The 14,121-nt window shown below is 30.4% G+C and overlaps 1 long non-coding RNA gene across 2 annotated transcripts; it reads right to left on the bottom strand.

Annotated features, from left to right (window-relative positions):
- Positions 1–999: 999 nt before the first annotated feature.
- Positions 1,000–10,457, bottom strand: LOC141612467 (uncharacterized). Of its 2 annotated transcripts, XR_012529102.1 has the most exons (3): positions 10,116–10,457; positions 9,805–9,957; positions 1,000–3,533 (listed from the first exon to the last, which is right to left on the bottom strand). It is a non-coding gene; the product is annotated as an uncharacterized LOC141612467 (long non-coding RNA). The 2 variants fall into 2 exon arrangements; XR_012529101.1 differs by having other exon boundaries at positions 9,805–10,451.
- Between the last annotated feature and the right edge of the window lie 3,664 nt (positions 10,458–14,121).

The following is a 14,121-nucleotide window of genomic DNA, read 5'->3' as shown; positions in this document are numbered from 1 at the left end:
GATTTCTGATCCGTTATTTATTAGAGTAATGCTCCGATTGTGTACCGAACCCTCTTTTCCCCGACAATTCCTTTTCAACTCCACCACCTCTCAAACCAAATTGTCTTTCCACGTTGAAATCCTTCAGCAACTATTTTTCAACAATGATGACGGGTTATTACTCGGAAATGAATGATAATATTCCTTTTCATTACTCCTTGAATTTGATGATCTTTTCTTCTAATTGTTACTGTCCTCTTCTATAAAAAGGCTCAAAAAATTATTATTTTTTATGCACTTTCAATTTTTATACTCAAAAGATAGACGAGAGTATGAGACGAAGAGCAACTAAGAGGTGAAAAGGGAGGAATGATGGTGGTGGACGAACGGCGCAAAGAGGGATAAGTAGTGGTAAGAACTAAGAGGTCGGGAATGGTGAGGAAGGGTTAAAATCAGAAAATAATTTAGTAATGGTGATACGATCTAAATTAAGACGGAAATAAAAAGGATAGAAATGCAGTTGTTCGACTCTAAAGATCGATAGGCTACCCCAATAATAGAATTGTAGTGAATAAATCACCTAGATTTCATCTCCCTTAAACTAAAAGAATAAGAAAACTTAAAATTTTCCCACCTAAATGCTTTTAACTAGAAATTGGGCCTAACTTACTTTATCTAGATATGTATTGGACCTAATATATGGTCTTTATGTGTCAAAATATCTTATCAAAACACCGCAGCTTTTATAGTTGGGCCAAATTTATTTTATTCATTATTATCTCATTAGTCAAATATATGTATTTTAAATGTCGTAAATTTTCTATTTAAAATATATGCAGATTTTACTCATATTATTAAAATCAGTGTGTGCTTTTCACTTTTTTATTCTTTAAATTTTTTACTCCGTTTAAATTGTAACAAAATTACAAAAATAGCTATATGTTTCAAATGCAAAAAAAATATGCATAAGTTTTTGTATTAAACGAACAATCTTCTTTTTTTAATCATAAACTTATTCCGAGTAAAAATGTAAAATTCGTTCTGTTTTAATTATTAGTATTTTTACACATTAACAATTGTAGATAACTACAAACAAAATTCAAAGTTCATTTATATATTATTATTATTATTAGCTCTAATTGTTAAGTTCTATACACATGACATTCTAAAATACCGTGCATTTGCACGGGCTCTATACTAGTTATAACAAATGAGATAAATCTCACAAGTACATTCATAAAATTCATTAATTGATGATTACAATATAACTAATTCCCTTATATAGGCTACTAATGACTTGGGAAATAAGAAACAAAGGAGACAAATGACCAAGCTACCCTTGATCTTATTTTGATGTGTATCAATACCCGCCCCTTGAAATGATCCTTGTCCTCAAGGATCTAAGAAAATCAATATTTGAAGCAAGGCGTAACATGACACCTTCCCGGTTGCGAGTTTGTCACCAGATCATCAATTACCACCCTCACAAATGGTCCTCCTGGATCAAACACATAAATTTGGATGTCTTCATTCCTCGTCTTTCAATAGCTTACCACCACCATATTGACATATCTGGGCTCGGTTTGTCCTTTTTGTGCACCAACTTTCGCCCGTGAAGAAGTTTTCTCCACCTCGGTCAAAGACCCAAACTGTTTCAAAACCCATATTCTTGCTGGACATAAGCTTTTGTAGTGGCTTCATTCCTTTCCAATCATGTTTCACAGATCCCCGAGTAGCAGTAAGTTTCAGTAGCCTTGCATTTAAAATCTGAGCTGACAGATTGTCATTTACTCCACGGGAACAAAAATGAAGTTTGATATATTCAAATGCTCATCAAACATATGAGACCTGACAAAATTTTCTTGCATAATTGCAACTCCCTTAAGAAGGTTAAGCCAAGTACAACACATTATAAGATATTTTTCAGCGCATTTCACAATCCATGTTGTCCTCCATTGACGTATGACTCTCACCTCCGTAAAATCACCATTATCCTCAGGTATAGTAGTCAAAGCAGGAGCAAAAATGCTGACATGATAAATGGTGTGCGCCTTACATACAAGTAATAGCTTCAGGTAACAAGCATCTAGCAGTCACATATACCGTCAAATGACCAACACAAAGTCCCAAACTTGGTTCACTATAAAACCAAGAATTATGGAAGAGGACATCCCACAAATTAGATTGGCAAAACAAAATTCCGGGGTCAAAAACAAAAGTAAGGAACAGATGACCATTGTTTGTCCAGCTAGCACTGAAATGAGACCTAAAATCACCCTTGTCCTCAAGGGTGGAGAACACGACATGAGTTACTCTATGGGGTTCAGAAATGCTAGCTAAGATAGTATTCCCCACTGCAAGAAAAACACAACCACCCGGATTGAAAATTACTTTCGACATGTCGCTTGTTAGAACACCACCAGTAGCTATCACACACAGGATAAATTTTGGGAAGCTGAGAACCTGAAGTCTAGCAGAATTCAAGTTCCTAAAATAGATGCTCCACATATCAGCATGGCCATGGTAGTTAGATGTGACGTTCATCAATATATGGTGTCTAATAGCACAAGGAAGCAAGCAATAAGCATCAATGTTATGGATTGAAGGGAGCTGAAATGTATTTTTGAGTCCTTCCGTCCAAATTAATCCAACCAATAGTTTGCCCCAGCTATGTATCTCCTTATAGTTAGTTAACTTGTGGCTTCCACTCGTTTATCACCCCAACACAATACTGCATATAAAGATGTATTTCGGCGAAATTCATGTGCAAAAGTAAAACAACGGGGTCGAAATCAAACACACAGGAGAATATTGAGCCGGACATCATAGTGCACACACCTTCTAAGGCCATATTCTTCTGACACCACAATACCTCATTTTTTGTATCAGTACATGGGGAAAAAGGCTTTAGTGGTCACCTGAAACAATGAACATCCAGCATGTAGTGTAACCTTAACCTTATATTGGGGCATTAAACCCAAAATGAGACCAGCTTTAACGTCTAGAGGCGAAGGTATGTATAACCATGCTCCATTTGAAAAGATATCAACCAAATGGATGAAGTTTGGGTGGTCCAGTTTGCAACTACAACATGGTTATTATGCTCGTTGAGGTCATCTCGCTGACGTATTATGTTAAACCCCTCGTTTGCAACTACAACATCCAGTATGGGAGCATGTAAGAAGGGAGAATGTGGGTGGGGCACCTTACTTGGCTTATCTTCATTGTTGATTATTGCATAAGCTTGTTCGGTTGGTTCAGGTACTTTATCGAACATTTGATGCGCGTCTCCCATTTCTTCATTTTCTTGTGTAATTCTTGCTGCTTGAGCCATTTCTAGGATGAAGTCTGGTACAGGCATCTTATGAAACAGGTTGTGGGCCGTTCGTACATAGTCCAATCATGTACAGCAGGTTGGACTTTGTTAATGTCGTCTAATAGACTCTGGTCATCACCGATCATTTCTACTCTCACTATCTGATCATTGCTCAAGCTCGAGTTTGCTTGAGGCATTTTAACGAACGTGTGATGGCCATTCAAGACTTGTAGATTTTCTGTTGAAACACAGTCAGTTAATGAATCGGAAACATCAAACCCACCATTGTTTTTCAATCTAGTCTGTGATTCATCATCAATTAATGGAGCCTCAAGTTGGTTTGAATTGAGAACATGTTCAGACATTTCGTCGAACACCTTCTGAGCAACAGATACCTCAACAATCGAAGCACTAACAAAGCATAAATTTAGCTCAGATAACCAAATGATACGATCTAAACTAGTGTAGCTCCCGTGCAAATGCACGGTATTTTAGATACGAATATTAGAGAATTTGACAATTAGCTAAACTAATGCAGTTTACCTCTATTTTGAAAAGGGTAAAAAAAATTGCATATATAATTCCAAGTAAATATTTTATTAGCTTTATTTATGTAAAAATTAAACAAAGATTGGTGTTATAAAATTAATTAGAAGATAAATATTGTTTAATAGTAAATCTAAATAGTGAACACTAATTAATTAGGAAATAATTATTGTCTAGCAGAATATCACTTAGGCGGGAAATTTAAGCGGGGAAATTTGGAGATGTGTTGATCTTTTAGTATATAGGGGATTCACGTTTTCTTGTTTGAGGCCCATAAATTTTCTAGTTTTATAGAACCTTCCATAGTTACAAAAAGATATCTCCGAAGATTACAGTACTAACTCATCTATGCACTATTTATGGTTATTATTTTATTAGTCATAAATGGTGCAAACTTTATTATTTAGGCTAAAAACTTTAGGCCAAGTGAGGTGTAGAATTATGACAAAATAAGGCCCATTTAGAGATAAATCAACTTAGGCGGGAAATTATTTTAGGATTCTTATTCTTTTAGTTATAGGGGGATTAAGACGGAAATAAAAAGGATAGAAATGCAGCTGTTCGACTCTAAAGATCGATAGGCTACCCCAATAATAGAATTGTAGTGAATAAATCACCTAAATTCCATTAAAACAAATGAGATAAATCTCACAAGTACATTCATAAAATTCATTAATTGATGATTACAATATAAATAATTCCCTTATATAGGCTACTAATGACTTGGAAAATAAGAAACAAAGGAGACAAATGACCAAGCTACCCTTGATCTCATTTTGATGTGTATTAGATGGCTGGTACGTGATAAATGTTAAGAGGAGCATAATGTAAAGGACTAAACGGGATGAACATTAACCAATATAATATAATTAATGCATATATCAAGAATTTATTTTCTCTTTTGGTTTCTTAAATACAACCCACTGGGTTGTATTTAGCATTACCCTGGGTAATGCTAAATACAACCCAGTGAGTTGTATTTAAGCATTACCCTTTAATTAAAGAAATAAAAAGAAAAAAATTGGTTAACCAAGTTACCAGTCACATGGTTCATTTAGAGAAGAGAGGGTATAAAGGTGAGATTATTTTGAGATTATTAAAAGGTGGGATTATTCTGGGAAGATAGGGAAAAGGTCGGATTATTCTTATCAATTTTCCCTTTTTAAATAGAATGTAACCATTTAATGACAAACTAGTTTATATCCCGCGCAATGAATACACGGTATTTATAAAGTTTTTATTTTCGTATTACTTAATCATGCTAAATTAACACCTGAGAAAAAAAAAATCAATTTTAAAAGTATTCAAGAAAACCTAGAAAAATTTAACAGTAAAATAATACTGGTATCTCATTAACGTAATTGTTTATTTTATTCGTTATTTTATTTTGTTTTAAGGAAAAAAAAATTAAAACGGTAAACTAATTCAAGAGAATTGAGTAATGTGCTGAAATGTATTATTTTTTAAGTATTTTTTATACCACAAAACTAATGATTTCAATTTATAAATTATCTCAATTTTTATTGTCACAAAAGTAATCAAAACAATTTATAGTTTTGTTTATTACATAATACGAGTCAAGTCATTCTCAAATAATAACATCAATAAAAGATTTAGTACGTATTTTATAGTTTTATATTTTTATATTTTAATTAAAATATTATAGTTTAGTGTTTATTGAAAATTATATAATTGATAAAAAATTAATTTTAAAGAAAAGAACTATGTAACGAAATACATTACAATTATTAATTTCCTTATTTAGTAATTAAATCTAGAAATTTACATACTCTCTGTAAATATTGCATGTGACATTATATTAAAAGATCATGGCTTAATTCGAAATTTAACTAATTTTAACCATTTTACCTCTTTTAATCCATTTTTATCTCATAAAAATCATAAATCATGCAAAATTAATCAAATTAACTCGTCCTTTTACACACAACTTGTAAAATATGCATGTGAGGTCATATAAATTTTTCAAGGTTAGAAACGAAATTTAACTATTTTTAGCATTTTAATTCCCATTTTAGTCATAAAAATGTAATAAAATGACCAAAAATCCTTAAAATGAGCAATAAATTTCCATGAATCATAAAAATGACCTAAAAACATTTTAGGACCAGAATATATAACATGCATGGTGATTTCGGGGCTTATACTTATAAATCACAAATTTTTAAGTTTTATATGTTAACCTTTTAACTCGGAAAAACAATAACCGATTATGCATGCAACAACCTTATGCTCTGATACCACTTGTTAGGTTCATATACCTATTATTAGACTCCTCTAATAGTGAACTAATTAACTTGTTAATAATTTGTTCTTTAGATCTAGTGCATGCATAACAAAATGAAAGATTTATAAGAAAAACAATGTTCCTTACATTGTTGGGTGTTTCGAAATAATGGGCACAAGTAAGGTCACCTTCCTTCACTTGTTCTTGAGCTAAATGTGATGGATGATCCTCCTAAGACTCCAAGTATAGAAGCCACTCCAATAAATTGCACCCAAGATTAATCCCAAAAATTCCTACTAATATTAACTAGATATGTAGTAGAAATGTTACCTTAATAATACTAATATTTTTGTATTACTACCTCTAGTAATAGATGATGAGTATTAGTATTGTAGAGAGTATTTATTGATCTTGCATGTGATGAGATATATATGAAAAACAAGCTAAAAACAAGAGATATGAAAATGAGCAACAAGTGCTCATTATAAGAGCACAAAACCGTTGGTGATGTGCAAAGGGGAAATTTTTCCCTTTTGTTTTTACTTGTTGTTTTTGATGGGTAGAGTGTAGGAGACATATTTGTAAGATGTGTCATAGGAGTGTCACTATCACACTATATTCTAACAAAATGAACAAGACAAAACATGAGCATCTTTTGCTCTCTAATATGGCCGAAATAATGGACCCTTTATGGTCCATTTTTGCCTTTTGTCATTTGTCCCACAAATGCTTATAAGTCATATGTTCAACTATCTTACAATTTTAATTATTAATGTAATCATTTAACACTTAAATATTCCATTTAATAATATAATATACACTCCACTATTTGAGTAGTATACTACCATTATATCAACATATAATGGGTCTCATAATTACTAGTTAGTTAAAATTACAACTTCTTGTAACTTTAAATAACTAATTGCCTCTACCTCAAAACTTATATTAATACCTCAACTAATTTAGTAATTTAACGCTTAATTACTAAATTAAATCTTATTTAATCACATTATAATAAGACGCAAAATTGCACTACCACAATTAAGGAATTAATTAATTCGCATCGCATACAATTAATTAAATATCTATTTGGGCCTCATCCTATAGGTGTGACCTAAAGGGATCAACTGACCACCACCGTCACACGACAGTAATGTCAAACTCTAGTTAGCCAATCATTACCGATTAATGACGGTCAGTCGACTGTATAAAGAATCATCCCTCACGTATTCTTAGTATGAGATTTAATTATGATATTTAAATCATGTGATCGCACTATTGTTGAGGACACATTTCCCAACACTTAAAACATTTAATTTTAATCCACATGTCGAGTTTCTATTGGTAAATACTAATTCATCTATATTGATTACTTGATTATTTATTTATACAATATTATAAAAGTCTAGATTATGTATTAAAAAGTTATCTTTAAAACTGTCACGTGCTTATAAGTACAAAATACTAAAAAAAATATTAATTGCAAACACAAAAAATAAATTAATACATACTCTTTATTTTCCTCTCATAAATTTGGTTATTAATCTACTTATTTATTTAACCTTTAATTTCTTTTATTTAATAAGATGGTTTTTTGATTTTCTCTCACCATCATTATAATTTTTAGTTATCATATTTTTTTTTATTTCCCTTTTAATTCACAAAATCGTTCCTCTTCCCTCGAATAAATTGTTGAAATTAATCAATAATTAATAACAAAAAGTTTCCTATACAACTATTATAACAATCCTAATTTTCATTTTTATTCAAAAAGTTGGTAGGTAAAGTATACATACATAGATAATTAAATGAATTCTTTCGTTTTTATCCTTAATATGTTTTAAATTTATTAATAGTAAGAATATTATTTAGTTATTGTTTTTGTGTTTGTATTGAAATATTAGGAAGATGACATACTCAATTATGAATAACATTGCATGAAAACTATATCTATACTATCTAATTAAAAGGGTAGCTTAAAACATTCAATTTCATTTCACATGACATTTTCACACCCATTAATTATTATTCATTTTTATTGATTATTTAATTATATTGACAATATGACATGCATGGAATAATAATTGAATTTATAAAAAAATAATCTATAATTAAAAAGTAAGCCAAACTATCTACCATTATCAGAATGTCATATTTTAAATTTCATAAGATAATTTCTAAACCACTCTCAAGCAAAGTGAATTTTGTAAAATAAAAATAAATAAGAATAATAATAATAAAGCAAATATTTTACATTCCATTTCTCCTTGCTCCATATTTATGTCCAAATTAAATTTTATAATAATGAGAAAAATCTATAACTCAATAATCTAAATATAAAATTTATAAATCTAACTAAAGGGCAAGCAAAACTAACTATCATCATTTACATGTCATATTTTAATTACATAATAAGACACATCTTAAATCAATCTCCTGTAAAGTGGATCTTGTAAAAAAATAAATTATAATAATAATAATCAAGCAAAACTTATACATTCCATTTCTCTTTATTTCTTATTAATGTTTATATTAAATTTCATAATAATGAAAAATGATACTCAAAAGTCATGAACCTTGATTCATATTTATATCTATATTAATTTTGATAATAAGAAAAAAGGATGCTCAAAAGTCATAAAACGCATCCTCAATTCTTTATATATTTTTATATATTTTTGATGGAAGCCAAAATTTATAACCCAAAATTTTTCTTATCTCTATCGTCAGTAGAAGTAAATGTATCACTAAACTTTCCTATCATTCTATTAACATCAAGTTTAGTGTATTAAGGTTTTAAAATTATTAACTAATTTATTTACTTATTATGTAAGTTCCATTGGTTATGAAATGTTCATCACATTTTCAATTTCATTGTTTGTGTTTGTTTTGTTCTCATTTAGGGGCTATCAAGATTTGTGGTGTTGAGCTATTTAAAGGTTAATATACTTACATCTCTACGACTTCATTCTCATTCCTTTTTTCTTTCACTATTTAAGAGGAAACTTAAGTTAATAACGATAATATTGCATAAAACAAATTTCACTATTTTGTTGGTTAATTCAGACTAATTACTGAGTTACTTTTTTTATCATAGGGTCGATTCGTTGGAAAAAGAAGACTATATGGAGAAGTAAAATACTAGAATTGCTTAAATAACTATATATTGGAGACTAACTACAAGATTGACGACATCAACGTGAATGACTAATAGTTTTTTTTTTCTTTTTTTTTTCAAATGTATATTTTATTTTGGTATTTGTTTGTTTTTTCTTCATCATTTTACCTTCGAAAAAATAGCAATATTCACCTACTTTGGCTTATTTAATTTATCGACTTTGATCTTTATGTTAACATGTAAATTCCCATAATTTTAGTACGCAATCAATGATGACTTATTCATAAGGCGTGCTTACTATATGTTTTGATATTTTATAAAATTTCAATTACTAAAAACACTAGAAACATCACATTCAAAACAAAATATCCCGTGAATTTCACGGGCCACAAAACTAGTTGTTATTTTAAAAAGGTAAGGATAATTTAAAAACGAAAAAGGATTATAAAATATCAAAGATCTATCATAATTTTCCAAATTATGATTAGTTTTAAGAGATAAGATCTACCATATTGGCTTTACATAAAATGCTATGATCTATGTAAATTTAAAACAAAAAACAAAAAAAAAAGATAGATTAAAGAGTAAAAGAGGACATACCATTATCAAAGCCAGAACACATGATTCTTAAGCACTCCTTAAACCCATCTTCTTATTTGGTCTAAATAGAACAAAATCTTGTGTATTTGGTAGATCTCCTTAGTGAATCATGCTCTGAATATCTTCATCTTTCACAAGACAAACATGCAGATTCTGACATAGGACAAACATGAAAAGAAGATCATATTTTTGCATAGAAATGAATATGAAGGTTTGGTTTAGGCATAAAGATGATGTTTTTCGAATTTTTAGAGGGATCTACAAGTGAAGACGTGTTTTTTTGTGGAAAAGAAATAAGATTTGAGATCCACCTTTCTCAAATCCCTCTAAAACATGGTCATAAGAGAGATCCTTTGCGAAACCCCATCTTCAAATTACATAGAAACATGAAAATCTTCATCTTTTGTTCAAAAGGCTTCTCCTGAGGCATGACTTTAGAGAGAAAATTTAGATCTTAAACATGTAAGATTTCAAAGATGAGAAGAATTATAAGCCAAAGATGTAAGATTTGAAAGATGAGAAGAGATGAGAGCAGTTTAAGGGAGAAGAATGATGATGATGATGATGTTTGGTTGAGATGTGTGAACAACATGAAGAGAGATAAAGGAGAAGTTATGTTTCCTGGTGTTGGGTGGTGTTTGAGAGAATAGGTCAAAAGATTGTGTTGTGTTGTACTTCATATATATAATATCTCAAACAAATACTCCGTATGTTGCACGAGTCAAGGCCCAATTACAAACAAAATTAGGTCATTGCCATCTAATTAATTATTTCTTTCTTTCAAGTAATTACGTTTAACTTTATTGGGCTTATTTTCCAAATTCCAACCGTTACATACACCGTCAATATCGCACAATAAACACGGTTAATTAATTTATTTCTTTGTCATTACGTAACTTTATTGGCTTTCTTTCCAAATTCCAACGATTACTTCCACCGTAAATATCGCCCAATAAAACGGTCAATTTCATGACACTATGAAATTACATGAGTTTATTCTTGAAAATATCATAAAACGTTATTGTACGCTGATAATGAAACGAGACGACTCGCGAGTAATTTAAACTTAGCTCTGTCAAAACTCAGCTTGAGAGCTTACCGAGACAAGCCAAAGTTAACGCTTTCTCGCCTCGAAAAACTCGCAAACAACTCAAACATGTTAATTAGATAATAATATTTTGTCATATTTATATTTTTATATATCAAACTTACCAAATATCTCATTTATTTTTTTATATATATAACGCTTAAGTCCTGTTACTGAAAATATCGAAAGGAAAAAAAATCTAACAAATATATATGCTCAATTTGAGCTCCAACTCACGTTAACGGCCGTAAACTTAATAACAAATACTCTCTCTTATTCCAGATAACCGTCTCATTGTTCATTTCCGTCTATTCACAATAATGTCCCATTGTCCATTTTTGGTAAGTGTTGTGTGATCCAAATTCAATTCCATTTCCGTCTATTCACATAACTGTCCCATTTTGTCCATTTTGTATGGTCTAAACTCACTTTCTTACTTTTCGTGTCATCTTTACAATGAGACGGTTATCTGAAATAGAAGGGAGTATAATTTTTCAAACGCAGACTCGAGTTTTACTCTACAAGCACAAGCCGAGCAAGGTCTAACTGCTCGGCTCGTTATCAGTTATCACAATATCACCCTAGTCCCTAGCAATTACCAAGATTTTGACGCGTGAATTGTATAGCCAGGTGGGGTCCCCTATGAAGTAGAAACAACCGGTTGAGACTTGAGAGTTTGAGACTTGTGGAATCGTGAATCATAGAAGCTTTAACGGGAATCATGGAAGTGACCACTATAATTTTACTCTAGACCTTAAAATATCGGTAAGTGGATTATACATCTGATGTAGTACATCAGATGGTATAGTTTTTGAGTATTAATACGGAGCATAAAGTTTTTGAGTTTTAATCTAAAAATTTTGAGTTTTATTTTAAAGTTTTTGAGTTTATTTACTTCAATTTTAATCTCGGAAAGTTACATTATAACTCAAAAAAATTACATATAAGTTAAAAAAAAAATTGATTTTTGACCTCATAAAACTAAAATGTAATTTATAAACTCTATAGTACTCGAAAAAAATACACAAAAACTCAAAAAATCATTAAGTATGATGTAGTACATTCGATGTACAATCATTTTTCTCTTAAAATATCGTTAGGCTTTCCCAAATTCTTATTTTATACGGGCTATTTCCCGTCTGAAATAAAGCGGACCAAATGTAATTACTTTACAATAAAATATTACGAGTATTACTTTCGAATAAAATGTTACCATTATTTTCGGGATAAAAAGTGACAATTTTAATTATAACAATCGCATATTTATTAAATGAATATCTACTGAAAAATAAATGAACTCACGAATTTTCCCTGCAAAAAAACATCTTTTTAAATAAAAAACCTATTGATAATGAATTTAATATCTTCTTTAGCATGATTTATGGATTTTTGAGTAAAAATGGCATAAATAGTGACTATTTTAGCAAAAATTAGCTAAAACGTATTGCATGGCTTGAGAAAATTATTTTAAGTTGCATTAATATCCCACTAATCAGATCTAAAGTTGTAAAAATTATTGGAGTATTTTTCGGATACTTTATGTATTTTATGAGATAAAACCGATAAAATGCAACTATATTTTCTCAAAATTAATTCGAAAATTTTAACCATGTTTTTTTTTGTCATTATGAGGGTCATGGAATTATTCCAGAATGTTCAAAAATTTAAAATTCAAATTTTGAAACTTTTATGATTTAATTTGGATTTATTTCATATAAATAATGTTTTTAAGGTCAAAAATGAGCATAAAATTAAATCAAGTCGAATTATTGTCAAAAATTTAGTGATGACTGATTTTTGAGTCCTAAAATGTGTTAGGATAATTAACTTGAGCTTAGATGTGATTTAAGTGTTAATTAGTGATTTTAAAAGGTTATTATCACGCATTTCCATAAAACCGGGTTATATGTACGACATAAGTTAAATAGGGCGATTTGGAACATGATTTTGCATGATAGGTACATATTATAATGCTGCATATTTCAATTGTTGAATGTCTTTTATTTATATAATTTTGAATTATGTAATTTTATCTTAGTATGGCCTTAGTTTTAATCGATATTACCCGTAATGAAAGGGAATATTGATTTGGTTGTAATTTAATGTGATCTCGTATCACTTTTATTTTTATTTTATTAGTTTTTCCATTTTACAAATGTATAATAGGAATAGTTTTGTATTTTTATTATTATTTGTAATTATGGAGCATCTTCAAAGACGGTGCCATTCGGAAAGGTGATCCGACAAAGACGGTGTCTTGGGAGGCGTGCCATTTGAAGATTCAAGGGACCAAAGGAGTTGGTTTCCGAATATGTAATAGATTATTTGATTTTCTATTTTAGGAAGGCCATACTAGGAATTTTATTTATTGCTTTGCATTTCTTTTAATATGTTGCATGCATTGCCAAATCGCCATAACAATACATGCATATCATATCGAGTCATCGACCGTGTCAATTACAATTATCGTAGTTCACCGCTTTAGTTCACTTAAAACGTGATAGATAATAAATTGACAAGACCTCTCACATATAATAATTGAGATAAAGCCATACCAAATAGTAGAAACCCATGAAGTACCAATTTCATGAGGGAGTTAATCCGGCTTCACCGTAATACAAACCTTGTTACGTTGGCGAAGTGGGGTAGTAAAAAGTTATTACATCGAAATTTGGATTGAGCTCAACGGAAGTATTGTTGACCGTAGTCGCATGTGTTCCGGGCTAAAGATGAGAATTAGAGTAATTTTTATCGACCGAGAGTTCTAAAAGTAGAATCGATTAAAAGGTTAATCCACCGAGTTATATTAATAAGGGATGAATCGGCTCACCGTGCCCGAGTTGATATGAATTTGGATCTCGGAATCATTTATATAGTTGGGTGGAGGTCACTATATAAATGCAATACTTGTAGTTAAATTTACGAGTATTATTAAAACGATAGATGATAATTAATTCCTTCATTTCCTATTTTGTAGTCAAATTTGTTTTATCAATTGCAATGACAACTCCAATCATACGATGAAAAATGCTTCGATTATGACAATTATACGATTAGTGAATTACGCGTTGGCATTAGTGAGGATGGAAATCTTTGTCTTTTTACTACTTCTTCACATCCCACTCACATACTCATGCCTACCTCTCAGGTAAGAGGATCTTATGAGGGGAATCTCACAAATTCCAAGATATCCTTGTTTGATGAAACAATGAGAAATATCAAATTAAGTG

This window comes from Silene latifolia, chromosome 11 (genome assembly GCF_048544455.1).
Source record: "Silene latifolia isolate original U9 population chromosome 11, ASM4854445v1, whole genome shotgun sequence".
Classification (NCBI taxonomy): domain Eukaryota; kingdom Viridiplantae; phylum Streptophyta; class Magnoliopsida; order Caryophyllales; family Caryophyllaceae; genus Silene; species Silene latifolia.
The sequence above is the reverse complement of the archived record's forward strand: the minus strand, read 5'-3'. Positions and strand labels throughout refer to the sequence as shown.